This window comes from Hemicordylus capensis, chromosome 4 (genome assembly GCF_027244095.1).
Source record: "Hemicordylus capensis ecotype Gifberg chromosome 4, rHemCap1.1.pri, whole genome shotgun sequence".
NCBI lineage: Eukaryota > Metazoa > Chordata > Lepidosauria > Squamata > Cordylidae > Hemicordylus > Hemicordylus capensis.
The window spans coordinates 188,378,799-188,406,426 of NC_069660.1; the positions used below are offsets into that span (position 1 = coordinate 188,378,799).

The following is a 27,628-nucleotide window of genomic DNA, read 5'->3' on the forward strand; positions in this document are numbered from 1 at the left end:
GGAATCACATCACAACTTCAAAATTGGAATTCAAATTGTGATTTGACTGCCAAAAATAAACCATGGTTTATTGACTGGCATGAGTTCAGACACACAAACTGACCACAGTTAGAGGAAATAAACCATGAGGTCATTCACACAACCAGGTGGACAGGCCTGCGGGCCAGGGGAAGGCTTGTTACACTCACCTTACCCCCAGATGACCAATTTCTTGTTGCTGAGAGTGTGAACCATGCTCCCCAATAAGCAGTGCTGTGTGGTGCAGCACACAGTTATGGAGGCCAAGACAATGCATCCCGGCCTCCAGGAAGCTCACAATGCACTACACACCACGTGCCATGCATTGGGCGATTTCCCCCAAGAAATGGGTGCTCAAGGCTCCTGTCTCTGTGTCTGCTGGGGCTAAACATAGCCTGAGTGAACACATGATCCGGTAGTGCAGGCCTGCCAGTATCGGGCCTAATCTCGGCAATTCTCATGCACAACCTAAGGCAAGCTGGGCATCCCTAGCCTAGGTTAGGCTGCGCATGAGATCAGCCTCCATAGTTCCTTGTGATGTGTGAACCCACACACTGTAACTGAAGTTCCAGATATCTAGCTCCATCCATACAGGTTATTTAACTGTAGTTACATCACAGTAACTTTTTTCTCATTGCAGAATATATAATATGGACAACCTTCCCTAGTCTTTCATCCTCATCCTCCTCTTTCATAGCAAGCCTTCTGTTTTCTTCCTTTTTTTCCTGGCATGGTGAAGATCAATTTCAAGGCTTTGTTTTGTTGACTGAAAGCCTCCTTTACATTCTTTGGCTGTGTCCAGTTTTTAGACATCTGTGGCACTGGGATCTTTTAAACTTACAAACAGAGGGTGAATGAAAATCCCTAAAATGAAAATCCCTTTCAGAGACCTGAATCTTTTTGTTGTGTGCTTTTGTATTTGATTTACAGAGCCCTTTCTCATGATTGCAAAAGAGGGCTTCAGGGCAGGTGGAGGGAAAGGCAGCAGAAGCTCACCTTCCCCACAGACAATCTGCCTGCTGGGTCTGGGCAATTCTGCATGCCCAGATGGTCTGCTGCTTTCCCCACCAGTGTAGGGGTCGGGACACATTGCTCCAGCCCCCAGGACTCCCACAACGCATTGCATGAGTGTGCAGTGCATTGTGAGGGAAATGCACCGGGGGGGGGGGAATGTGGAGGGAGGGGTAAGAGCACCCTCCCCCATCCTTAAAGACACCCCCCACTTTGAAACGGCAGGCACCAGTTCCGTGCATACAATCCTGTGTATGTTTACTTGGAAGCAAATCTTCTAATGAAAGATGGAACTGAATGGAGCTTCCTCTCAGGAAAGTGTGCATAAGATTATAGCTGTAGAAACTGAAAGGAACAAGAAAGAAAAATCCAAGGGTGGAGCTTAACTCCAGCTGATAATATACATTTCTAATATTTAGCTCTTGAATTATCATGCTATTGCAATTAACTAAATCTGATTTCTGATGGAGTTCTGATGGAGCATTTGGGGGGACTCCTACTTTGTTGCCCTGTCTCTACATGACATTCCATACCATGGAGAACTGAGGCAAAACCAAAAGGACCTGGGAACACAATCTCATGTACTTGTATACAGTTCTCTGGGGGAATAGGCTGGACCAACCAACATGATATCCTGCTTTTTGCATCATCAATCCTCCATTTATAATAGAGAACAAATATACCTATTTTAAAATAGAAATCTTTTCCTTCTTGAAGTATATTGAAAAAAGACGACTGCAGGGAGACATGACAGAGGTCGATAAAATCATGCATGGTATGGAGAAAGTGGATTGAGAGACATTATTCTCCCTCTCACATAACACTAGAACCAGGTGTTGTCCCATGAAATTGATTGCCAGGAAATTTAGGACCAGCAAACAAAGGTACTTTTTCACACAATGCATAATCAACTTGTGGAATTCTCTGCCACAAGATGTGGTGACAGCCAACAACCTGGATGGCTTTAAGAGGGGTTTGGATAACTTCATGGAGGAGAGGTCTATCAATGGCTACTAGTCGGAGGGCCATCTCCAGCCTCAAAGACAGGATGCCTCTGAGTACCAGTTGCAGAGGAGTAACAGCAGGAGAGAGGGCATGCCCTCAACTCCTGCCTGTAGGCTTCCAGTGGCATCTGGTGGGCCACTGTGTGAAACAGGATGCTGGACTAGATGGGCCTTGGGCCTGATCCAGCAGGGCTGTTCTTATGTTCTAATATTTTCATGTCATATTTTGAACCAATTAACAGAAAATATTTTGGCATGGTTATCAGTTCAACCAGGGGTGTAACTAGTGGTGTTTAGGAGCAATCCAGGAACATCAGCTGTCTGCCTCCCAGGGGCTACATACAACCCTTCTGCTGCTGCCACCACCTCCTCCTCCAGCTCCCAACTGTCCCTGCTGCTGGTTCTTGTGGCACCAGCAGAGAGGAAAGAAAGAGCCACGAACCACACCAGGCCTGTGATGCAAAAGCCAGCCAGAAACTGGCTGGCTTTTGCATCACAGGCCAGGTGCACCACGTCTGTTTCTTTCCTCTCCATCAATGTTGCAAGAGCCGGCAGCAGAGACAAGGGAGTCAGGAGCCAGAGGAGGAGGAGACGGGTGGTGGTGGAGAATGTGAAGGTGAAATAAGGGGTGAGGGTAGGAGGAGGAGGTGGCCACAGCAGCAGAGCTGGAGGAGGAGGAGTTGATGCGGGCAAAATGAGGGACAGGGACAGGAGGCAGACATAAATACCAAGGCTTTGTGGCAGCCGCCGCCACCCAAAAATAAAATAAATCATAGGCTTAAACTATTTTCAGGTTATAAAAGAATGAAAATGTTATGGGCTGTGGTAGTATCCATCTGTCACAAACTGGGGAGAAACATATTTACCTAATGGAAAGTGGTATAACCAAGCCTGGAGAAGCCACCACTCAAGGAATCTGAACTGATTGGGGTTGCTGTTAGCAGCGTTGTCTTTCCTAAGTATAATTATTTTCCTCTGTAATACAAGTAACGCTTACTTAACATTTTTCTGTGCTATCTCCTTTTTGATTAATTTTCACCTCTGCCTCACAATAGGTGGGGCATCCTGTACTCCAAGGGAGTATCCTTGATTTCTCAGGAAAGATCCATTAGCAGCTTAGCTTAATGTGTACATTCTCATTTTCCCATGGTGTAGCTCGCTTTAGAGCAGAGTGCTTCCTTTGGTCTCCTACTGAGAGAACTGCATTGAACTTAGCCGTGATGAAAAGATGATTAATGGATCTCTAAAACTGAATACAACACACTATTTACTGGGGGGGGGGGGTGGTTTGCAGAACTGCACAGTAAAATGTGACATTCAAGAATGGTGGCCAAATGGTGTGTGAAATTGTTGACAAATTACCTTCATTAAGCTTTTTAAATTGGACGTTTTCTCCATAATGTTGGCACTGCATCCATGTTTGTAGCTAGACAGCTCCTGCTAGAGAGAGGTTCTTTGAACTATAGTTGTCTCATGTTGTAGCTACCCTCTCTAGCAATGAGAAGCAAATAAAGTGGCCAAGCAGAGCATTAAGAACTTCAATGTAGGGCTCTTTTTCTTATACATATCCCCACCCTCCCCTTGAGAAATTTCTTAAAGCTTGTGAAGAAATAATTGCAACTGCCTGTTTCTTCTAAACGGGAGGGGTGGGTTTGGGAGCTTTCCTAGTCCTAATAATTTTTGTAGGGCCGAATCACAGTGACATAAGCCGCTTATGAAGCCCTGTTCTCACATACTTGAGTAACATCCCTGTGGTGAGAGTCAACCTCATTCCTGGAATGTAAGAACAAAGGAATAGCGTGGGCAGAACCTATTATCATTCTTGTTATATACTGCTTCTGAACAAATTAAAGTGTTTTACACAACAAAAGGTATACGAAAATAGTTCCCTGTTCCCAAAAGAGCGGCTCAACTTCAGCCCTCCTGCAGATGTTGGCCTACAACTCCCATAATTCCTGACTATTGGCTGCTGTGGCTGGGGATTATGGGAGCTCTAGTCCAAAAACAGCTGGGGGGCCTAAATTGAGCAGCTCTGATCTAAAACAAGCAAACATGCATGCATGCACACACAGACACATGTACACACCCCACCACCAGCAGCAACAGCTACTGGAGAGATGCTGTGCTTGGCTGAACAGGGACAGTTGCTTCCCCTCTTGGTTCCTTTCCATGGGATTGTTGCCCAGCTGGAAGGGTGGATGACATGTGCTTGGGAAGGAACCATGGCATTAGTCCCGTCTACAGGTGGAACTCGGAAAATCAGAATATCGTGCAAAAGTCCATTAATTTCAGTCATGCCAATTAAAAGGTGAAACTGATATATGAGACAGACGCATTACATGCAAAGCGAGATAAGTCAAGCCTTAATTTGTTATAATTGTGATGATCATGGCATACAGCTCATGAAAACCCCAAATCCACAATCCCAGAAAATTAGAATATTACATGGAACCAAGAAGACAAGGATTGAAGAATAGAACAATATCGGACCTCTGAAAAGTATAAGCATGCATATGTATTCAGTACTTGGTTTGGGCCCCTTTTGCAGCAATTACTGCCTCAATGCGGCGTGGCATGGATGCTATCAGCCTGTGGCACTGATGAAGTGTTATGGAAGACCAGGATGCTTCATTAGCGGCCTTCAGCTCTTCTGCATTGTTTGGTCTCATGTCTCTCATCCTTCTCTCGGCAATGCCCCATAGATTCTCTATGGGGTCAGGTCAGGCGGGTTTGCTGGCCAATCAAGCACAGTACACTGTATACTTTTCAGAGGTCCGATATTGTTCTGTTCTTCAATCCTTGTCTTCTTGGTTCCATGTAATATTCTAATTATCTGAGATTGTGGATTTGGGGTTTTCATGAGCTGTATGCCATGATCATCACAATTATAACAAATTAAGGCTTGACTTATCTCGCTTTGCATGTAATGCGTCTGTCTCATATATCAGTTTCACCTTTTAATTTGCATTACTGAAATTAATGGACTTTTGCACGATATTCTAATTTTCCGAGTTTCACCTGTATGTGATTCTTTCATTCATATACTCCCAGAGGAGCATGGGCTCTCACCATAAGGAAGCAGTTCCCATGCTGTATTTATCTTTACAGGCTGTACAGATAAATGTGGATGGGGAATGAATTGGTCCTCAGGTTTCTGAAATTTCTCCACTATTATAAGCATATATGTTCATGCATGTTAGTGGGGGTGGGGGAAAATCTGCTTATAACTAAGTCCAAACAGTTCTGAACCATTTCAAAAAGGGTTTGAGTTGGGCAAACATCTCTGTCCTCCTCGCTGCCATCCGAAGTGCCACTTTGAAGGATTTATTCACTTAATTGCTCTGTCCCTATTCAGGCAACTTGCTCAATCCCTGAAGACTCAAGGAAAGCAATCACAGTGTGGAGCAAATTAAAATATTTTACAATAATGGGCCACTGAATGAACCCTACCACCCCCCCCCCCAATCCTCAGTAACGAAATGCTTGCCAATTATTTTTTTTTAAGCTTCCAGAAGATATTTAGACCCAGGCTTTGTCAGTCATTCAGAATGAAAGATTTCCAAGGAGAGAAAGAGGCCATTAAAAACACATCTCTATGGGCCTTAGCTGCTTTCAGAACACTTCCAAAAGTGTGTGTCCTGTCTTAATGCCCTCTTCTTCTCTCTGTCCCTATAGTTGTCTATATAAGATCCAGGCTGTTTAGAGGAGTTTCCATATATCAAGAGTATTAATCCTCTTCTCTACTGTGCAATCACATATGATGACTTGCTTACAAAGAGCTTATTGGGTACCTTAGGGACTAACTAGATTTTTCAGGCAAGCACCTTCTTCATCAGATGTATAAAATGGGCAGGAACACACATGTATAGATCAAGAGAGAAATCCTCTCCACCATATATGAAAGGCAAGGCACAGCAATACGTCAGGCCATGGTGACCCCAAACCTCCTGCTCCTCCCACTGAAGCATGCAATGCCCAAAGCCTCAAATGGGCATTCTGCTCCTGCCAGCATGCCCTTCGTGGTGAGGCCTGTGCTTTTGGTTCAAGGAGAAGAGCAGCAGTTATAGAACTGGGGTGGGTAGAAGAGAAGGGAACAGCAGGCAGATCCAGCATACTCCCTCTTCCCTAGGCCTTTCACTCAGTTGCATGTGGTGCTTTTGTGGCCTACCATCCACAAAAGGAGAGCTGGATTGCTCCCAATAGATATCTAGATCCATATTTTTATATATTGGTTGAGGTACAGTGAAGTTAAAGGCAAATTAACAGAGCAAGACCTAAAGACAAGAGAAATGCAATAGAAGCTATTATTAACCCCCAGTTGCTGTGGCTTGAGAACTAGAATAGTGCAAATTCTACATTTGCTACAGAATTAAAATATTGGCAGGACTAGGACACTTTGTGTTAAAAATATATAAAGATAATTATTTAGGTTGTAAGAGAACCATCCATAATCCTATTTAAATTATCACCTACTGTACAGAATAAGACATGGAGAAGAGAATGGGAGAGAATCCTATCTCCCTATATGTCTATAGCTAGGAAGATGTAATTCTCCCCAACCTACCATCCCAAATATCCATTAGAAAGATGACCTTGCAATGTAGTTAAGGAATTAATAACTGGAGTTTACTGCCTCAGTTCTGCAAAAGTTTTTGTATATTAAAGTATGCATCTGAATACAACTGCTCCTATGAAAAAGAGATCAAGAAGCAAAACTAGGGAATGTTTCATGTTTTAGTTACGCTTGGGGTTTTATACCTTCCCTCATATTGCCAGCCTAAACATACTTGATTAATAGTTAGGGACGGCAATGGGGTTGAATTCAGAACTAGGGTAGTTAAGACTATGAACTGTCACAATGTGGAAAGCCTTATCCAATTATGAACCAGGGCCAGACCACTCTGAATTTGGGTCCACTTTGTAATACAGTTAACCCCAACCCTCGCTAACAGCCTTTTGCAAACAAAACTTCTTGATAAAGAAGTTAATAGAGCAAAGAGATACCTTTTAAAAGTGGTGATTCTCTTTATTTAGCAGGGGGAGAACAACTGGCCTTATCCATCCCCAGCACAGTATTACAGTATTCCTCCAGTGACTATTGCTAGTGTCTATCTTATATTTCTTTTTAAGGATGTGAATACTTTGGAAACGGGACTACACTCACTCACTCTCTCTCTCTCTCTCTCTCTCTCTCTCTCTCAACTTTGGGAACTTTTTGTTGAAAAGTGGTATATAAATATTTGTCATATTTGTATAAAGAGGAGTGGTAAGTGGCAATGGAGAGAGCTTAGGAGAGGTCTGAATTAAGGCCTCATCCTTAACTGGAAATGCATGTGCTCAGAAGTGTCATTTCCAGATAAGTAAAGGCTGGCAAGGCCTTTTCTATCTCCAGCACTGGTTACCCTCTCTCCATTCTCAAGCGTAGCTCTGTGTGTGTGTGTGTGTGTTTCTTTCCTTGGGAAAGGTGAAGGTGAACTAATAGCAAAGGGGGTCATTGTTTTTTTCCTCCAGTTCCTTGGAAAACCTCAAAAAGACTCACACACACACCCCAACATTCTCTAGGAAAGCTTTTTAAAAAGAAGAATAGTTTCCAAGGTGAGCTGAGTGAAGTTTGCCGATGATTTCAATAGAATTCAGTTCAAAGGATTAATATTGCTATGTAAATAAGTGGCCACACACTGTACAGAGAGTATATGTAGTTGTTGGGACCCCTGCTAACTGGGCAAAGAGGCATCTTTCAAAGTGGTGATAATCTTTTTATTAAGCAGGCCATAAGAGCAACTGACCCTATTCATCTTAGCACAGCATCCTCCTAGTAGCTGTTTCTGATGTCTATCTTGTGTTTCTTTTTAGATTGGGAGCCCTTGGGTATAGGGAGCCGCCGCCTCCTCCTCTCCTCCTCCTCCAGCTTTGTGAACTTTTGCTGAGAAGTGGTATATAAGTACTAGCAGTATGTTTATGCCAATAACATAGGGCAAAGATTACTTTTGCAAATATTTTAGAAGCTGATAAACTTGATAGGCTCATGACATTATCAGGCCAACTCTAATTATGTTTTCTCAGAAATAAATCCTGATTCCAATGCGACTCACTTCCAAAAAAATAGGCATAGCTTGCCAAAACGATACATTACAATATGTGGCTGCTACCCAAACTAACAGCTATTTGTTTAATTTCCCCATCTCACTCCATTTACTTGTGTCCCGATGTCATAGCATTGTGCTGTTCCCTGCCATCACCCCACAATTTTGGCTGCTGTGCTATGGGTGGAGAAATGTATGACATGGTGTCAAGATACGGTAAGTTGTGTTAGACATGGCCGGGGGAAAGAAGGAACTAAATATGTAGCTGCTGTTTTTAGCAGCAGGCACACGTGTGCATCACAGCCCTGTTTTGCTTGGAACAGAAGGCCCTCTATGTCCAGTGAGCTTTACTGGCAGGTAAGTCTGCATAGAACTGCAGACTTAATGTAATGCAGTTTTGGCCTTAACCCTCCTGATATGAGTTCCATTCTCGTTGCTTCCTTTCGCCAAACAGATGCCTCCTTTCCACTGCTCCATGTGGACCTGCTCAGACATGATCTAAACCTTTTCCGTGTGTCTTGTGTGTTTTCAGATACCATTCCTTGCCTGTTTTGTTTCTCTCTCTAGCCTACATTTCACTACTCAGAGGAATAAAATTAGCTTCAGGAAGTTTACTTATTGCAAAAAAGCAATTTGGTGAACTCCCTTCCCACCCCATATATATTTATTAATTGCTGTCAATTTAAGTTGCAAGAAGCCTATAACAGATTTGCCAAATATGGCTGGGGGAGGGGCACAAACATGTGCAAGTGATTTTAATCTGTGTATTGGAGAAAGTGTGGATGGATGCCAGAAATGAAGCAATGCTACTATACTGTCCAGAAGCAACAGCCTGATTTTAATTAAGCCAGAAATTAGTCTTCTATAACAGCACTTGTAAACTATGGGAAATTGTTAGACACATACTAATTGGGTTGGCCTGACATCATGCTTCACGTGCAGAATGCCCTTCTGGCGAGCCCCAAAATGAATCACTGGCACACAAGACACATCAAGTTGATGGAGGAGGAAACAAAGGGGAGAAGATTGAAGATTACTTTCCATTCTATGCAGATCTGCGGCATTTACAGTATGGCTTATAGTATTCATCTTGCCAGTTGCTTTTCACAGCCCACAACAATGGCAATGATGTCCCCCAATTTGTATACTGAGCAACAGCAAGGATTATTTACTAGGCTTCTTGCTAGCCATATATGAGATTTGCAAATGTCTGTTTGCATTTCATGAAACTGGGGCCAGACTGAAGGCTATGTAGGGCTGTGATGGGAAGGAGAGTTGCTCTGGGAAAGGTGACTCAGGTTAGGAATTAAATCTTTGATGTTGGTCTCATTCACACATAACATGAAACTCGAGGTTGACAAACCTGCGATTTCAGTTTGAAACCATGAATCACATTGCATATGTCCGTCCAACCATGGTCCAGGAACTCCAGTTCCAGGAGAGGGGAGCCCCTTCCTTTTCCTTGACTGCCGAGGCCGATCCCAGCAAGCTCCATAGTTAAACTGTGGGCAAAGTGTCAGCACATCACCAGAGCAGCTGTGATTGGCCATGATCTTGAAGGCGGGGGTGACGAAGGTGATGGTACGTTTTTGGAATGGTCTGCCCATCCTCAGCATGGAAAGGGCATTTAAATCCCTTTAAATGCCATGCCATGCCAGCACTTCTTTTGACAGTGATTACACCACCATTCCCCCAAGAGCTTTGCACCAAAATAGTCATGCACAAGCAAACTTTCAGGGTGTGGGTGAGTTCTGGGGGACACTATTTCCCTGTTACTCAGAATAGGGAAAGGAACATAATGACTCCCTAGGAGGGGATATGTATATGAGGGAGGGCAAAGGATCCTGGAAGGTTCTGTCCTGCTATGACCTAAGATGCTCTTGGGAGAGCTTACCCTGTTAAGTCTGAATATGACCATTCTCTTCTTGACTGTCTTGACTGTAAAGGAAACATGGTGCATAAGGTTAACAACCCAACTCACAGAGAATAGTCTGATAGCACCTGATGTAGAACCCATAGAGTTGAGCCACATGATGGGCTCTGTCTCCCAACTAGCCTGCTTATCTGTATCATACTGCATGCAAAGTAATAAGTTGTTTTGCCATTTATGTGATGTGGATGTGTAGAAAACTGTGTAGTAAAATTGATTAAATCACTTAAAAACAACATTACATTAAGTCTGCAGCTAATCAGCACCTGAAGTTCCATCCCTAAGATAGAATCAGTATCTGGATGTGAGACCAGATGCGAATCCGTATGATGCTCTGACTGAGCTCTATGGAAAATATCAGGATACAACAGTGTAGCAGAATAAAGTGAATTGAATGGTGTGTAGGATTTTAGTCAGTCAGTCTCATCTGTATTTCTGTTAGGGCCTCAGGAAGTTCAGGAACAACTGAAGTTCAGATAAGAACATAAGAACAGCCCTGCTGGATCAGGCCCAAGGCCCATCTAGTCCAGCATCCTGTTTTGTACAGTGGCCCACCAGATGACACTGGAAGCCTACAGGCAGGAGTTGAGGGCATGCCCTCTCTCCTGCTGCTACTCCCCTGCAACTGGTACTCAGAAGCATCCTGTCTTTGAGGATGGAGGTGGCCCTCTGACTAGTAGCCATTGATAGACCTCTCCTCCATGAAGTTATCCAAACCCCTCTTAAAGCCATCCAAGTTGTTGGCTGTCACCAGATCTTGTGGCAGAGAATTCCACAAGTTGATTATGCATTGTGTGAAAAAATACTTCCATTTGCTGGTCCTAAATTTCCTGGCAATCAATTTCATGGGATGACCCCAGGTTCTAGTGTTATATGAGAGGCAGATGAACATGTATCCATCTTCTGTAAGGCTGTCAACTGGTTAAATAACTTTTAAAGTAGATATTAGCTTGATTCTTACATACCAGCCAGTATGACATCCTTTGCCTGGTGAAGAAGCAGAGCCTTCCACACACAGGTCTGTTTATGCAATGCTCCCATATGTGCAGCAATCTGCTCTCTCTTTTGGAGGGGGAGAGATGACGTGAATCAGGCCATCATGCATACAGTGTGGAGGTCTACATCCCATGTTATGCTAGCTGCATGATGGAAAGGAGTGGGCCTTTGTCTGCTCCCCCACCAAGTAGGTCAGAGGCCTACCACTCAGTATGTGTGGTAGGAATCCACACAACTGAATCCAGGGCCAGTCCTAGGATAATAGTGCCCTGAACAAGAAGTGCCTTTGGTGCCCCACCCCATGGTTAGTATATCAGGATTGTCAAGTTGTGTTGCTTTTCTAGGTTTTCAAAATCTAGACATGTAACTGACCCTCCTGTTCCTAGGCTATCCCAGCAATGCCCAGGAAAAAGGGTTCTCTCCTCCTCCTCCCTCTCCATGCTAGGTATGGAGGTAGCAAAGCGGCAACCCCAGACTCTTGTGTGCCCCACCTGCTCTGATTTGCCTTGAGCCTTGCAGTCCCCTAGGGATGGCCCTGAAAAGGGTTCAGAGCCACCACTCAGTAATGTTCTGCTTTGTTGCCAGTGTTCTCCTGCTCTAGTTCTGGCATCCCACTGGCCCTTTGCAGTTTTTTAAAATTACTGCTTCCCACGTAAACACAAAGTAATCTTAGGTACATTTAACTGGGGTTTTATTCAAAACAACTCCATTTTTCTCCCCCTTCTCCTTTCCCTCCCTTTTCTTTCCTACTCTACCCCCCTCCCCCCACACTCTCTACAGGATCCCCACTGGGATCTATTATTAGACAGAATACAACCCAGTTTCATTGCAGACACTAAACTCAACAAATAATGAGCTTTTATTTGAGGCACAAATGACCAGGCTCAAACTATCATACTTTGGACACATTATGCGAAAACCAAGCTCCCTCAAGAAGTCCATCATGCTGAGAAAAGTTGAAGGAATGAGAAGAAGAGGACAACCAGCAGCAAAGTGGATGGACTCGGTTATGATAGCAATGAATGCACCACTGAGAGACCTTAAAGGCCAAGTTGAAGATAGATCATCCTGGAAAGAATCTACATAGGAACATAGGCAGCTGCCATATACTGAGTCAGACCATTGGTCTATCTAGCTCGGTATTGTCTTCACAGACTGGCAGCGGCTTCTCCAAGGTTGCAGGCAGGAATCTCTCTCAGCCCTATCTTGGAGAACCCAGGGAGGGAACTTGAAACCTTCTGCTCTTCCCAGAGCGGCTTCATCCCCTGAGGGGAATATCTTGCAGTGCTCACACATCAAGTCTCCCATTCATATGCAACCAGGACAGACCCTGCTTAGCTATGGGGACAAGTCATGCTTGCTACCACAAGACCAGCTCTCCTCTATCTATGTGGTCGCTAAGAGTCGACACCGACTTGATGGCACTCACTCACTCAATCAATCAATCAAGCTCAGCTCAGCGTCCCCTTCAGGTAGGCACCCTGGATGGCCACGCAATTCCCCCACACCTAAGGGTCACTCTTCCCCCCACTCTTAATTCAAACTTCTCAGGGTGATAAATATTAATTTCCAGAATTTATATTAATTAACTTGAATATTCAATATTTATTTCCCCAGCCCCCTTTAAATAAATTAATACTTTAAATGCTACAACAACTGATGTTTGGCACACATACAGCTGTGGAGGTACCAAGCTCTTTATAACAACATGTTATTGTCTGATTGAGTTTTCTTGACATTATGGGATCTGTAGTGACAAGGCATTTCACATCAGCTGTACATTACCAAGAGGAACATTCATGCCTGGCTCTTTATTGTCCTATCTATGAGTGCTTTTTGCTTGTAAATACCTTTTCATTGTTTGTCTGGTTTTTTTCTTCTTCTTTAAACTGAAGGGAGGTGGAACCCTCCCTCCTTGAGTGGGACTGAAAAAAAGAAATTGAGTCTGTAACTGATTTTCTCCGTTGTGGAATGCTCACAATTTCCCATCATTGTTCTTTGTATAGATGTACCGTTCCCAAACAAAGGGCTTGTAAAATGAACAGCAAAACTGAGCGTGTGGACAGAGTTCCTTTCCTTTATATACATCAAACATAACCAGCTGTGTGAAAGTATGCATCTATATCTTTTATGCACATCATCCGTGTGTGTGCGGTCGTTTTGGAATGTTCAAGAGGCATAAGCTGTCATGTTTTCTTTTTGTATGTTTTTCCCCCTTCACATGTTATCCTCAGATTTGACAATCGATTGATTTAAGAGACAGTCACCTTAGAGATTGTATATGAGCTTTCCCCCCACTTACATATATAGATATTCTATAATGGATAGAGAGTAGCCAAGTTCAGATGGTCCAACAAAACCTAGCCAACAAGCCCATGTGTGCCCTCCTTTTACCTCTCACTTTCTCTCCCCCTCAGCTGAATTGAACACTTCCTGTTCAATCAGCCAAGGGGAGGAGGAAATGGGGGTTAGGAGGTTGGATGTGGTTTGTTAACAACACAGTTTCTGATGTGTTGAAATGGGGAGCTTTGGATTATACAATCCCAGCAAATCAAAATATCAAACAACCATTCAATCCTTGTTTGAGAGCCTGGTTTGTTGGGACACTTTAAACTACAGTTCCTAGTTTGGGTGTCAAATGCTTTTTTATGTGAAAACTGTGATTTAACAAACCAGGAAGTGTCCGTTTCAGCTGAATGTGTGAGGGGAAGGGGAGAGGGGAGGAGAAGACCTGGAAACTTGCCAGCTCCTCCTGTACTGGACCAAGATCTATTAACTTGACAATGTATGCACCTTAAGTAATAAGCTGCATTCAGACATTATGCAGTATGAGTGTACAGAAGTCTGTACACTCGTACATGTGTTTGTGTGAATGACTATACCTGCGTTCACATTAAAAGTGAACCTGGGTACAGGCCCCTCAAATGCATGTGCAAATAGGAAGTGTACTGCTGTACCTGTGTTCAACATAATGTGTGACTGACTCTACTTGTGTGCAGATCTGTATCTGTGGACAGTAGACACTCATTATACGAGCGTTGAACATAACATATGAATGGGCCTATAAAGTTAAGGGTAAAAGGGAAAAAAGAAGATTAAAAGGCTATTTACATGAACAGCCTGACCCAGGCAAGGGCAGCCCACTGCCAGCCTGGGTTGGGCTGCTTGTGTGGAGTCCCTGCTAGTCCGACTTTTAACCCCAGCCCTTAACCGGGGTTAGAGGGCACAAGCGTGCCCTCAGCTCCAGGTCCAGGGTCATGTGTATGCTCGGGCTGCTTGAGGGGGAATCCCTCAATGCACTGTGCTGCTCATACGGTGCATCTTGGGATTCCTGGAGGCTGGGACTCATTTTCCTGACCTCCAGAGATCCACATTGCCTGGAACAGCACAGATCACGCAAGCTGCACACCACACAGGGCTTAGTCGATCATCTAGGGGGAAGGTAGGTTCGACTCTGCCTTCCACCCCTGGCCACCCTCTCCGCCCTAGAAACAGTCATGTCTATGACAATAAAGGGCATCATCTGTTAATCCTATCATTTTCACATACACAGTGTGGTCATTATTTGATTATTTTAGGGTGTGGACATCTAAATAATCTAAAATATCCAGATAATGCGTTCAATAGCTGTACCTAATATCCATTATGTTTGGCATATTTTACATCATCCTGATTGGATTGTTATTTTTATATTTCAGTTTTCTTGAAAGATAGTTTTGCCCACTTTTGCAGATCTTTCCTTGCAAAAACAGCTGCAGAGCAATGTTGTATATGTTCCAGCCTCCCTTCTTCAGTTCACATGATGTCCAGCAGGCTTGGCTGGTACCCAGCATGAACTGACTATGCACTCTAGCTGGAACAGACATCAAGATTTTTTACAAGGCAAAAGGGGAATTTGTAGCAGATAGGCACGGTTTCCTCAGCTGAGAAGTCAATCTGAAAAGGGTTCCTTGAAGGTATCTTGAAAAATCACTGTTGTAAACATTATCCCACCCAGCTAGAATAATACTCCCCACCATAATTAAGCAAAATAGTGCTGTTACTGTGCATGTTAGCTGGACTAATGAGCAATCTTTATGTTACAGAAGGAGCAAGATTCACTGCTCTGTGGCTTCATCCCATGTTGTTCCTGCAGCATCTGAACTCAGGGGATTGTAGGAGAAGGAAAAGTCATAGTTATACTTATTTTCCACATGGACATGAAGCCCTCCTGCAAGGAACCACATCATTGATCCCTGTCTCAGGATCTTCTGGGTCAGTGTTGTTACAAACAAAGGGCATTATGCCTTTTCCAAGCTGCAATTCGTGGGGTTACTCCTGAGGTAATAAAGTTAGATGGCTTAGATGTGTAGCGGCCCAGGATACAGGGGTACCTGAGAAAAGTGCCGACTGCTGCTGCCTCACATTGGCCATTCTCTTTCTGCTGAGGTCAGCCCTACTCCCTGCAGCATTTGAGGGTTAGTGCTGAGGAGAGGAGGTGGCTTACCAGCAGCCTCTTTTGCTCTGGACATGGATACCTTTCAAAAGCCTGCAAGGACTGCATCCCAAGATTTTGCAAGGGGATGAAGGCCAATTCTGGCCTTGCTCTCCTGACAGTTTCCAAGGGTTGGATCAAAGGCTCCTGCTTGAACTCTTATAAACCTTTAAAAGGGAAGTGGAGCAAGGCCAGGCTGCTGCTGACCAGGGTCATGGCGAGGTTCCCAGCAGCCAGGGGACAAGGTTAAGCCAGGGGGCCTCCATCATGCCCCAGAGCTCCAAGCCACCCCCTTGTGTCTGATGTCAGATGCAAGGGGGCAGGGCAACCTAACTCCCCAAGCCATCCCCTCCCCGTTTCCTGAACTCACCGTTCGGTGAGCCTTTGGGGAAGGTGGCCACCACCATGGCCAGCAGCAGCGCTGGATCAGCGGTGCGGAGCCGAGCCGGGTTGGGTGCAGGGCCGAGGTCGCTGTCATCTGCCAGGGGTGGTGGCGGATTGGGGCTGGGCAGCCCGTCCTCCAGCAGCTCCTGCATGGGAGGAGGAAGCATGGGGGGAGGAGAAAGGAAGCCCCAGCATTCTTCTTCCCATCGCGTGGGCACAAAGCGCTGTGTGCCCCAGCAGTGCCCAGTGCGGAAAGGGCAGCAGTGGCAGGGTGCACCCTGAGCCTTGTGGGACCCTTGTGGGCCCCCTGACCCTCCGGGCCTGCTGACATTTGTCCCCCCTTGTCCAATGGATGCTAGGCCCATGCTGCTGACAACCTTCTGCCTCTCCTTGTGCTTACTGCAGACTTTGAAGGACTGGATCCAACCCTTAGGAGCCTTTGTAAGAGTGCAGAAAGAGGAGGGAGGGTGCTGTCAGCAGCCTCTTGTTATTGCCCTGTGTTCCAAAGGCTTACAGAGGTCAAATTGGGGCTCCCAATCTGACGCATGCAAGCCTTTGGAGCACACAGCTCCCCTCTTTATCCAGATCTTGTCTGGCAGCAGCAATGCTAAATACTAGCAAAAGGGGCAGCAGCAGTCACGCTCACCCTCCTCCTTCCCTCTTTTGCCACTGCTTCCTGGCAGAGGGCAAGGGTGCTGGAATAGCAGGAAGTGCCTTTCATCACTTCCTGCTGCTCCGTTCCCCCGTGATCTCTGCCTTTTGAACTGGCATAGAGAAGGGGAGAGCAGCCAAGTTGAGGTGGCCAAGGCAGCAGATTGGCAGAGGCCACTGCCTGCTGCTTGCACCAGTCCACCACCTGAGGCAACCACCTCATTCAGCCTCATTAGCTTACTGCCACGGGAATAGTTGGTGTGCTTGGGAGCTCTTTGGCCTGAAATGAGATGGCAACATTGCTTAGGGGCACAGTGGTTGGACTGTTCCCAGGACTAGGCACTTTCTTAAGATAAAGCGGCTTATAGTACTTCTGTGAGGGGGGGAAAGGAGGGGGTGCAGGAGGCTACAGAGGTTGAAGTTTCTGCCCTTCCCATATGAGAAGTCTGAATCAAAAGTACTGCTGGAGTACTGTGGAAAGTGACCATGGGGGAACAGCAAGCATGCTGCTCCTTGAATATAAGATCTGCTCCAATGTGAGATAATATTTTAAAGGAGGAACGGAAACAATTATGCCCATCCTAAATACTCTCCATTAAGAACTAATGTTTGAATTCAGAAACCTTTTGCAAGTTTGGGAATCGTTAAATACAAGTAAAAGGAGTGGGCAAGTGTCAACTAATATTAGGGATGTGCACAAGCTGTTTGTGCACTCCCTTGCAGGACGGGGAGGGGAACCTTTAAGATGCAGGTAATGAGATCCTTCACTGCTTGCTCCCACCCCGCCACTTTCCTCCAGCTGGTGCTCATTTTAGAAACAGCCCCGCGCAGCGTCGGCACGCACATGGCCAGGGCACACGCATGCCGGCTATTTGTGTGGTCAGCGTGTGCCCCGGCCATGTTCGTGGTGATGACGCTGTGCAGGGCTGTTTCTAAAATGAGTGCTGGTGGGGGGGGGAGTGGGGGGGTGGGGGCGAGCAGGTAAGGAGCTCCTTAACTGCATTTTAAAGGTACCACTCCCTGCCCACCGAGCCGGCTCAAACTGTTCAGTGCTTGGAGAAGGAAGCGCTGAACAGGCTTCTGCTCATCCCTAACTGCAGTGTTCAGAGTGTTGGACTAGGACCGGGGAGACCCGAGTTCAAATCCCCATTCAGCCATGAAACTCACTGGGTGACTCTGGGCCAGTAGCATATTTCTCAGCCTAACCTACCTCATGGGTTTGTTGTGAGGACAAACATAACCATGTGCACTGCTCTGGGCTCCTTAGAGGAAGAGCAAAATATAAATGTAATAAATGAAATCAATCAATCAATCAATCAGACAAAAAACAAACTAACAAACTAACTAACTAGTATATTTTACTCTTACATAAATATAGCTAACACTGTGCACACACACACACACACACACACACACACACACACACACACACACACACACTCAAATGAATGTCTATTATTTGTGGGGGTAAAGTCCATAGTTTGCTTTACTGGAGTCTGAACAATAGATTCTGTAACCTCTGAAGTCAACCTTGATTATTATTACTCTTAATTTCTGAGAGTTAGGTCAATAGAAGTAATTTCTTGGTAAATAAACAGCTTCCAAACGCATGTTTTTAAAATCTGCCATTTTCTTTTGGATTCACTGATGTATTCCTATGATCAAAAGCAATCGACAAACTCATTTGCTGTTCTGAAATATGATTGGACATTTGGAAGCATAGTCAATTTGATTGAAACCAAAAGAAGTAATCAGAAGATTATATTTGGCTTGCAGATTGAAAGGGGAATAAAGTATAATAGATGAAATCATCATTACCATGTAAATAGCCAGTGTGCTATAATAGTTATAGTGTTGGATTAGGACTGGGGAGATCTGGGTTCAAATCCCTACTCAGCCATTACACTCACTGGGTGACCTGGGACCAGTTTCTCTCTCAGACTGGCCTACCTTGCAGGACTGTTGTGAGGATAAAATGCAGTGGAGGAGAACCACATACACTATCCTGAGCTTGTTGAAGGGTAGGATAAAAATAAAATAAAGTAAAATAAATATGTTGGGCAGGATTCAGACTAAGTTAGTCATGATTAAGCCCCATTGAAATTAATAGGACTAAAGTTAGTCTTGACTAACCTGTCTTATTTAGTTCAATGGTACTTTGTCATGACTGACCTAATTGGATCCCACCCTTTGACAACATCGATATATATATTTATCCTGGGTTTGCCAGGGAAAATGCATCCTGGCAGCCCAGCTGATTGGCTGGGCTGCAGAGGCACCTGATTGGCTGGCACACCCAGGAGGAGGAGAATTGGCCGGCTGCAAGCCAGGGCCACTGGCGGGCCCGGCCTGGCAATGGGTGGTGGCCGCAGGCCCGGCCGCGGCGAAGCGGTGGCGGGCCCAGCCGAGGGCCAAGGTGGCGAGGTGGCGGGCGGCAGGCCCTGATACCGGGGCAGAAGGTGGGGGTAGGGGGAGAGGTGGCTGGCAAGCAGCAGCAGCCTGGGATAGAAGGGAAATGGGCGGCGGGACTTTCCTGTTCGACGCCCGGGAAGAGGAGTGGCGGCGGCCTGGTAAGTAGAACTTTTAAAAATGCAGGGGGAGGGGGGGAGGGCAAGAAGGAGGGGGAGGGGAGGGCAAGGGGGAGTGGGGCAAGGGGGAGGGCAAGAGGGAGTGGGGCAGGGCAAGAGGGAGTGGGGCAGGGGGGAGGGGGATGGCAAGAGGGAGTGGGGCAGGGGGAGGTCAGGAGAGGGGAGGGGGAGGGGGAGGGGGAGGGCAGGAGAGAGGAGCAGGGGGAGGGGAGGGAGGGCAGGAGAGACTGGGGCAGGAGGGTGAGAGAGAGAGGTGGGAGGGGGAGGGAGGGCAAGAGAGAGTGGGGCGGGAGGGGAGGGAGGGCAAGAGAGAGTGGGGTGGGAGGGAGGGGAAGAGAGGCAAGAGTGTGGGGCAGAAGGGAGGGAGAGAGAGTGGGGCAGGAGGGAGAAGGGAACAGCCAGCCCCCAAGAGCGAACAGATGCTCTGTGCGGGTTGGATAGTTTACAGTAATTCATAATCCTGTAACTTTTTTAAAAAAATTCTGAAATACTAGACACCTGCTGCAGAATATTTGACTGGTGATTAATAATAACAATATTCACATGGGCCTCTGGTCTGACCCAGCAGGGCAATTGTTGCAAGATAGTAACATTCTTTCACATCAGGAAATGGTGCAGGGGTGAATCCACTATCCTTTCAGTGGGGAAAAAATAACAGCTGGGAAGAGGAAAAGCAGAATAATTAATAACAGAATGTGAGAGCATTTTTTTAAAGGTTTGATGAAAAGCAAATTGTTTTGAGAACTTACAACATGGTCAAGACTATAACAGTTGCTGGAGGAAATTTAAAGCAGGTTTTTAAAAGTGGAAGAGGGATCCTGATATGGAACTACTGCTGGTGTGATTAGGTCTAAAGACACACATTTTCATTCAACTCTCCCAACCCCACAAACTTGACGTAGCTCTGTAAATGAATTATTAATTTGAAATATTTCCCCTGCTTTATTTCAGATGTTAACAAAAGTTGAATTTCTTTAAAAAATAGATATTACCTGGAGGTTTTTCACACTCGGCTTTTAGTTCACACCTTTTCCAGAATGGAAGTGTGTGTTCACATATCAGCCAGATTGACCCCAAAGTCCTTAAGCGCTATCATGGAGCACTTCACACACAAATTTGGGGTTTTCACTGCACGTTAGAGTGTAGCCCAATTTATATCCAGGGTAAAAAAAATCCACTTTGGGGGTCAGTTTTTTGGGCAACTTTGAACTTGCAGTAAATCCTTGCAGAAAATCCTCAGTAAAGCCTACTATCTGGGAAGGTTTTGGAAAAGCTGTGTAAGCCCTTTTGGTAACCCAACCTCTTACAGGTTTCCAAAACATAATTCTTGTTTTGGTGAATGCCTTTTTCTACCTCTAGACAGCTCATAGCTCTTCCATGCCACAGAAGTCTAAGGATGTACATGGTACATCACAGTGCTATGACCAGTTGGAGGTAACAGAGCAGAAGCACCATGGTGATTGGGCAGTGGGGATTCCATATGCAGATAGGGAGAAAGAGCCTGTGATGGTTAAGGTCAGTTGGAACATAACTGTTACTGGTGAGAAGATGTGCTTGACTGTAGAGGAGAGAAGAATCTATCTATCTATCTATCTATCTATCTATCTATCTATCTATCTAAAAATAATGGGCAGGGGTCTGCGAAGAGAGGGGTCGTAAGGGAGGAAGAGCCCCTTCAGGAGAAGGAGGCAGTCCCTGTGAGAATTAGATGAAGAAAGAAGACGAACAAGATCTGTTAACTCAGGAAGATTGCAGGGGAGAGGGGAGAAAAGAAAGACAGAGGGGAAGAGAGAGAGGAGGAGAGAGAAAGAGAGAAAAAGAAGGGAGGGGAAGAGAGAAAGAAGGAAGGGCGAGGGACAGGCCCAGGCCTGTCAGCGGCCTGAGGGGAATGAGCAGTCATGGCGGTGGCAGGGATGGGTCAACCGCTGGTGCTGCTCGGGGCTACCGAAGCCATTGGTGGAGGGAGGGAGGCTGGTAGGCAAGGGATGAGTCCGGGCCTATGTCAGCATCCTCAGGGGAACAAGTAGCCATGGCAGCAACAGTAGCAGTCAACCGCTGCTGCTGCTCTGAGTCCTGTGTGGAGCAGCAAGAGCAGGGCTCAGGTGAGGAGTTCTCTGGGGTCAGGGGGCTGTGGCTTGGCAAATCAGCGCTGGCAACGCTGCAGCCGCAACCAAGAGGGGTGAGGGGGATGGAGCAACGGGATGGAGGAGGAGGAGTGTGGCTCAGGTGAGGGCGAAGAGATCTCTGAGGTGAAGGGGCTGTGGCGGGGTGTGTGTGATGGCTAGTACAATCAAGTACTAGTGCGCAGATGCTCTGTGTGGGTTAAGCTAGTAATGTACTAATATGTTTAGTACTTTGCCCCCTGTACTATACAGTATAATAGTCGAAGAACAGCAAAGGAGGTAACTGGAAGAGTTTTCAGCCCTTGAGGCAAGTGCTTTCATTAAACATCCCATTAAAGGTAAAGTGTGCCGTCCAGTCGATTTCGACTCCTGGCGCCCACAGAGCCCTGTGGTTGTCTTTGGTAGAATACAGGAGGGGTTTACCATTGCCTCCTCCCGCACAGTATGGGATGATGCCTTTCAGCATCTTTCTATATCACTGCTCCCCAATATAGTACCAACGGGAATTTGAACTGGCAACCTTCTGCCCATTACAATGGCATAAATCAACTAGAATTTGAGAAGTGTCCAGCAACCCTATCTATAACCCAGTTAAGCCAAAGTATTTTGGATTCAAGCCAGTTTATTCCCATGTAACGCAGTCACATTTTCAAATGTGACTAAATTCCCATTTAATGCAATGCCATTTTCAACAACTGCAAGAGTTGTAGCAGCAACAGCAAAAAGATCTTTGAAATGGAAAGATATTCAAGTGATGCATGCCTGACTTTGGGGGCTGGCACAGTTGTGCAGCTGCTGAGGGCGCAGGATTGCAGGCAGATATGCCAGTGCATACATTTAAGATTGGGTGCCAAGTTGTGAGTCACAAGTTGCTTATTCTTGAGTAGTGCTGTTGAACTAGATAGATTAAGGAAACTTAATGCATCTGCTTGGTGTGAACATTCCTTTTCCATTCTAGACTCACAGTGACTCCTGTATGCAATTGAAAGATCCACTAGTCTGGGTAAGGATCAACCAGGCCATACTACACCATAGAAAGGAAACAATTTCCTGCAGGATTTTGGGCAAAACAAAATAATGTATTACTGATGGAAGTGGGTACCTCTTCCCCATGTCTCCATCAGATCAGTCCATTTATTGCATTCATAGGTGTAGATTCTGAGAAGGCTTCTGTACCGCTAAGATTTACAAAAACAAGGTGGGGAAATGATTCCAGTTGTGACTTCTCTTTTCACAGATGGGGAAAACTACACTAGATGAAATTTTCTCCTTCAGCGCGGAAAATCTAAGCAGACTGAACTTGTTGCAAATGTAGGAGTAGCCTCTTCTAATAAACAACTCTTGTTATGTATGAATGTAATAATCAGGACCATTAATTAAATTTTGTAAGAACACATGACTCATTTTAATTCTTTCTTTGGAGATGTGAAACATTCTTTATTGAATTGAACTTTCTAAGACCTCTTACAGGAAGTGACGAGAAAACTTGAGTCTTCCCAGTTAAACCAAACATTCCTTTTCCCCCTAACCTTAGTTGATCAAGTGATTGAAGGCACAGGCACTAAACAAGAACTAAGATTTTTACAGCATCTTCCCTCTTTAGTTTAATGAGTGTGTGGTTGTCAGGGCCTTGGGGAAGGGGACAAGAAAGGGATGGAAATAAAAAATGTGGGGGGTGGGTGGGTTTTAAATTAAAATCAGAGGTCTGTATTAGACCACCAGCTTGGCTAAGAAAGCAAATTTTTGTTTAAATTAGTGATTGGGAATTTCGCCCTAAATGGTTATACACTTGGCTCTTGTCTTGCATATTTTTCCTGCAATTCTCCCAAAGAATTTGGCCTTTTTAATTTATCAAGGGGCTTATTAGTGAGGGCTATTGTGTGTCTGCAATTCCCCTGCCTCCTGTGAGGACGTCCAGTGCCCTCCTCCCAGGATGGGATTCGACAAAAGCGGCTAGAAGAAGCTTTAATTACATGTCTGGTTTCAATGGGATTACTGCCTGATTAATCCTGCCTCTGTCTGCCTGTCAATCATGCTTGTCATTATAATTGTCAGCTATATAGCCACTAACTATGTGAAAACTCAATCTGGCTGCCCTTTATTTAAATGTGTGGTTTTAGGTGGGTGTTTTTTTTAAACCTTTGTTTGAAAGAAACCTATTTTTCAGCATCCAGTGTTTTCTACTGCAACCTGCTTGTCAGGAAAGAGACCTGATTCAATTTTATGGTACTTCACTGCACATATGGAGTGTAACCCTACTCTGCAGAAGTTCCCACTGAGTTCAATGGGACTTGCTCCCAAGAAAGTGTGCACAGGACTGCAGCTTTTATGTCCAACTCCACAAAGGTTACTCAAAGTATGATTAGTTGTTTGCCAGAAGTCTTGCTGATTTTTATGTTCTCTTCAAGTTCTAAGTTCTGCATGCATTAATGTCACGGTGTCAGACCCTAGCCAGTGCCAGGTCATGAAAGATGCTCAGCAAGACTTCTCCTTCAATGTTATGCAGCATCAATAGGGTTGCCAGACTGCAACCTTGAGATCAGCCATGGTACATGTCAGCTTTAACTGTATGTGGATGGACACATGGCCTTTCCTAGAAGAGTTGTCAAGATTATTCCCAACGCAGCTGATCAATCAATGTCCTGACAGAGATAAGGCAGCAGCTGTGGTTTCTATATGGTTGCTCCTCAGGAACACCCAGCTGTGGCCAGTCCTCCTGAAGAGCAATGGTAGATGGTATAGAAGCCACAGCTGCCTCATCTCCTGCTGCACTGGATCTCTGAGTTGCATCCTGACAATCCATCCTCAGCTTGAAAGTGGTGAAAGCTCTGCTCCTGCCTCTCCTTGTTGCAGTTGGATCTACTTTTCATCTCTAAGGCTTACAGCCTTGGAGTCATTGCCAGCTTCTCCTTCTCCCATTTTTCAAGTACTTGCAAAATCTTGACAGGTTTTTGTATTTAACACCTCCAAGATCTGTCTTTTTCTCTGTCGCCATCCAAAAACACTTGCCAAAGTACCAGTCATCAAAACTACCCTAACCACTTCTATGTCTGATCTTCCCTTCTGCTGGATCTTTCCTCTCAAGTAGTAGTCTTACAGCCAAACCTCCCTCAGAATTCTGTTTTATGTACTGGGATCTTGGAGTGCAAGCTAACCTGGTAGTGTTTTTAGACTGGGTCAGGAGGAAAAATATTCACTTTAATTGCAGTGTAATAAATACAGACATGATATAAGTACATAAGAACAGCCCTGCTGGATCAGGCCCAAGGCCCATCTAGTCCAGCATCCTGTTTCGCACAGTGGCCCACCAGATGCCACTGGGAGCCACAGGCAGGAGTTGAGGGCGTGCCCTCTCTCCTGCCATTACTCCCCTGCAACTGGTACTCAGAGGCATCCTGCCTTTGAGGCTGGAGGTGGCCCACAGCCCTCTGACTAGTAGCCATTGATAGACTTCCCCTCAAGGCATCCAGGTTGTTGGCTGTCACCACGTCCTGTGGCAGAGAGTTCCACAAGTGGATCACGTGTTGTATGAAAAAGTACTTCCATTTGTTGGTCCTAGACCTCCTGGCAATCAATTTCATGGAGTGACCCCTGGTTCTAGTGTTGTGTGAGGGGGAAAAGAATCTCTCTCTCTCCACTTTCTCCACACCATGCATGATTTTATAGACCTCTATCATGTCTCCCCACAGTCGTCTTTTTTCTAAACTAAAAAGCCCCAGGTGTTGTAGTCTTGCCTCATAAGAAAGGTGCTCTAGGCCCCTGATCATCTTGGTTGCCCTCTTCTGTACCTTCTCCAGTTTTTTTTCTGATTTTCTCCATATACAGTTATATCACAGAAACAGATATTGTTTCACTTTAATCACAAAAATGGTTTCTAGGCTGTTATGGGCCTAGGACCTTAAGAATAGTTTTATTTTTCCCAAACCCATAAGTGGATGCGTGGTAAAGGTTTTTCAGATATCCCAAAGATGTCAATAGGATTTACCAGGGGTACAGCTTAAGTGGTGCAGTGGGGAAATGCTTGACTAACAAGCAAAAGGTTGCCAGTTTGAATCACTGCTAGTACTATATTGGGCAGCAGCGATATAGGAAGATGCTGAAAGGCATGATCTCACACTGCGCAGAGGATGCAATGGTAGCATCGTTGCACTAAAAATGTTTAGTGAACTAAAACAACTAGCTTAGTTGCACTAAAAATGTGGATTTGCAGAATTGTGCTATTGTACTATAGCATTCTTGTACAGAAGTTCCCATTAAAACAAACGTGTGCAGCAGTTGTGTGAATGTTGTGCAACCTTAAGCATACTTGCAGTAGTGTAATGCTAGCACAACAGTTTCTGGATGTTCGTCACTGAGTTCAGTAGGGCTTCCTCTCGTGAAAGGGTACCTACAAATGCAGCTTTACAGTCTGCTCCTACATATGTTTGGTTGACTTTAATGGAGCACTCTCTTCAGAGAATGTGCTTAGGATTCCAGCCATGCAGCCTGCCCCTGTGCAGAGTTATGCACACTTAAGCTCAATGATTTCAATAAGCTTAGACATACCTTAACTCTGCATCAAGTTTTTAATGTGAGAGCTTACTGGCACTGAATCCTGAACGTACCTAGAATGGCAGAGCTCAGCAACGAAACCTGTGAAAAATTATTAGGATACATCTGGGTATGTATGGAATTGCTTTCCTTCAACACTGAACAGCTAGCATATCTCTCACACAGCTAGAAGTAAGGAGCAGGAGTTCCCTTTCAGGCTTGAGCCCTAAGGCCTTGCTTTTAAAAACAAATAACTGGTATTTTATTTTATTTTATTTTATTTTATTTTATTTTATTTTATTTTATTTTATTTTATTTTATTTTATTTTACTTATTTTTCAAATTTGTATACCGCCCCAAACTTCTGTTTCAGGGTGGTATACAACAACATAGAACAGATTAAAAATAAAAACCTTAAAACAATTAAAAACAACAATCCAGTTAATAAGCTTGGGTGAAAAAATCCCAAGTATTTAGAGACTTCTGCGCACACGGCAGAAGGGTGCGCGCATGCACGACGGGCGCACGCGCGCTTGTGACTTCCTGCCACTTCCGGCCGATGGGGGAAATGGGGCGGCAGGGAGGAACGCTGCCGCCCCAAGGGGCTTAAAAACAACAGTGTGCCGGCGGGGGAAATGAGGAGGGAGGGGTGAGTACACCCGCCCCCGCACTTAAAGTGCTACCCCCGTCAGCGCCGAAGATTTTCGTGCACATCCCTACATTATAGAGTCTTGGGACAGCAACAGAGATGGACCTCTCCAGATGATCTCAATGAGCAGTGGGGCTCTCTGTGAAGAAGACATTGAGGAAAGTCTCACGCTCAGTGAGACCCACCTTAAGAGGGTTTGCGGGGAGAGTGGGCTTAGCCAACTCTCCCCGCAGACAATCCCTAGAGAGCCCTGGGCAGCCGGATTGGCCATCCACATGACTGCTGGCTTCGTCACGGAGCCAGCGGGGGCTGTGGGGATTGGGGGCTGCATGGCCCCCGAAAGTTCCAGGATGCCTCACACACTCACTGGAGAGACCCCTAGGGCCGAGAGGCTTGTTTCAGCCTCCCGGTGGGGGCCTCCTCATGTGTTGCCGCAGCGCGGAGCTGCGCCACGGCAACACACGATCAAACAGATGGGGTTAGCATAGCGCTCACTCCGCTAACCTCATCTAAGGGGAGGGGGGTTTGCTGCCGGGAGCCACGCAGCTCCCGTGGCAACAGACGATCGGGCAAAAGCGGGCTAGGCTTCCTTAGCCCTCTTTTGCCCGATCGTGAGAATCTCCTCATAATCTGAAATACCCTGGGCTTAAACTGTTTAGGGCTTTATAGGTTATAACCAGCACTTTGTGTTCTGCCAGGAAACTTATTGGGAGCCTGTGTGGCTCTTTTGATATACGAGTAATATGGTCTCTCTCGGATTACCCAGAGACCAACCTGGCTGCTGCATTCTGTACCAACTGCAGTTTCTGAACTACATACAAAGGCAGGCCCACAGGTCAAGTCTGGAGGTCAAGTCTGGAGGTCACCAGCATATGCACCACTGTTTTGAGGTCACTTATCTCAAGAGAAGGACCCAGCTGTCGTATCAGCCAAAGCTGATAGAAAGCACCTCTGGTCACTGCCTCAGCCTGAGACACCAGGGAGAGGTTTGGATCCAGAAGCACATCCAGACTATGTACCTGTTCCTTCTGGGGAAGTGTGACGTGTGACCCCGCCCAGAATTGACAGATCAAAATGAGTTCGGAACCTGCACAATAAATATCTCTGTCTTATTGTATGGGTAAATTCCAGGGCTTGAATGATGGGAGGAAAGGCAGCTGCCATGGCCCCAGCCTACCCCCATTTTA

General features: G+C 45.5%; 2 long non-coding RNA genes across 2 annotated transcripts in view; one reads left to right on the plus strand and one right to left on the minus strand.

Moving 5' to 3' along the window:
* The window catches only part of LOC128352990 (uncharacterized), a 93,355-nt gene that overhangs the window by 24,667 nt on the left and 41,060 nt on the right, over positions 1 to 27,628 (minus strand). The window lies entirely within an intron of this gene.
* On the plus strand, positions 13,050 to 22,661 carry LOC128352989 (uncharacterized). Its single transcript, XR_008320765.1, has 3 exons — positions 13,050 to 13,153; positions 15,128 to 15,296; positions 22,500 to 22,661. It is a non-coding gene; the product is annotated as an uncharacterized LOC128352989 (long non-coding RNA).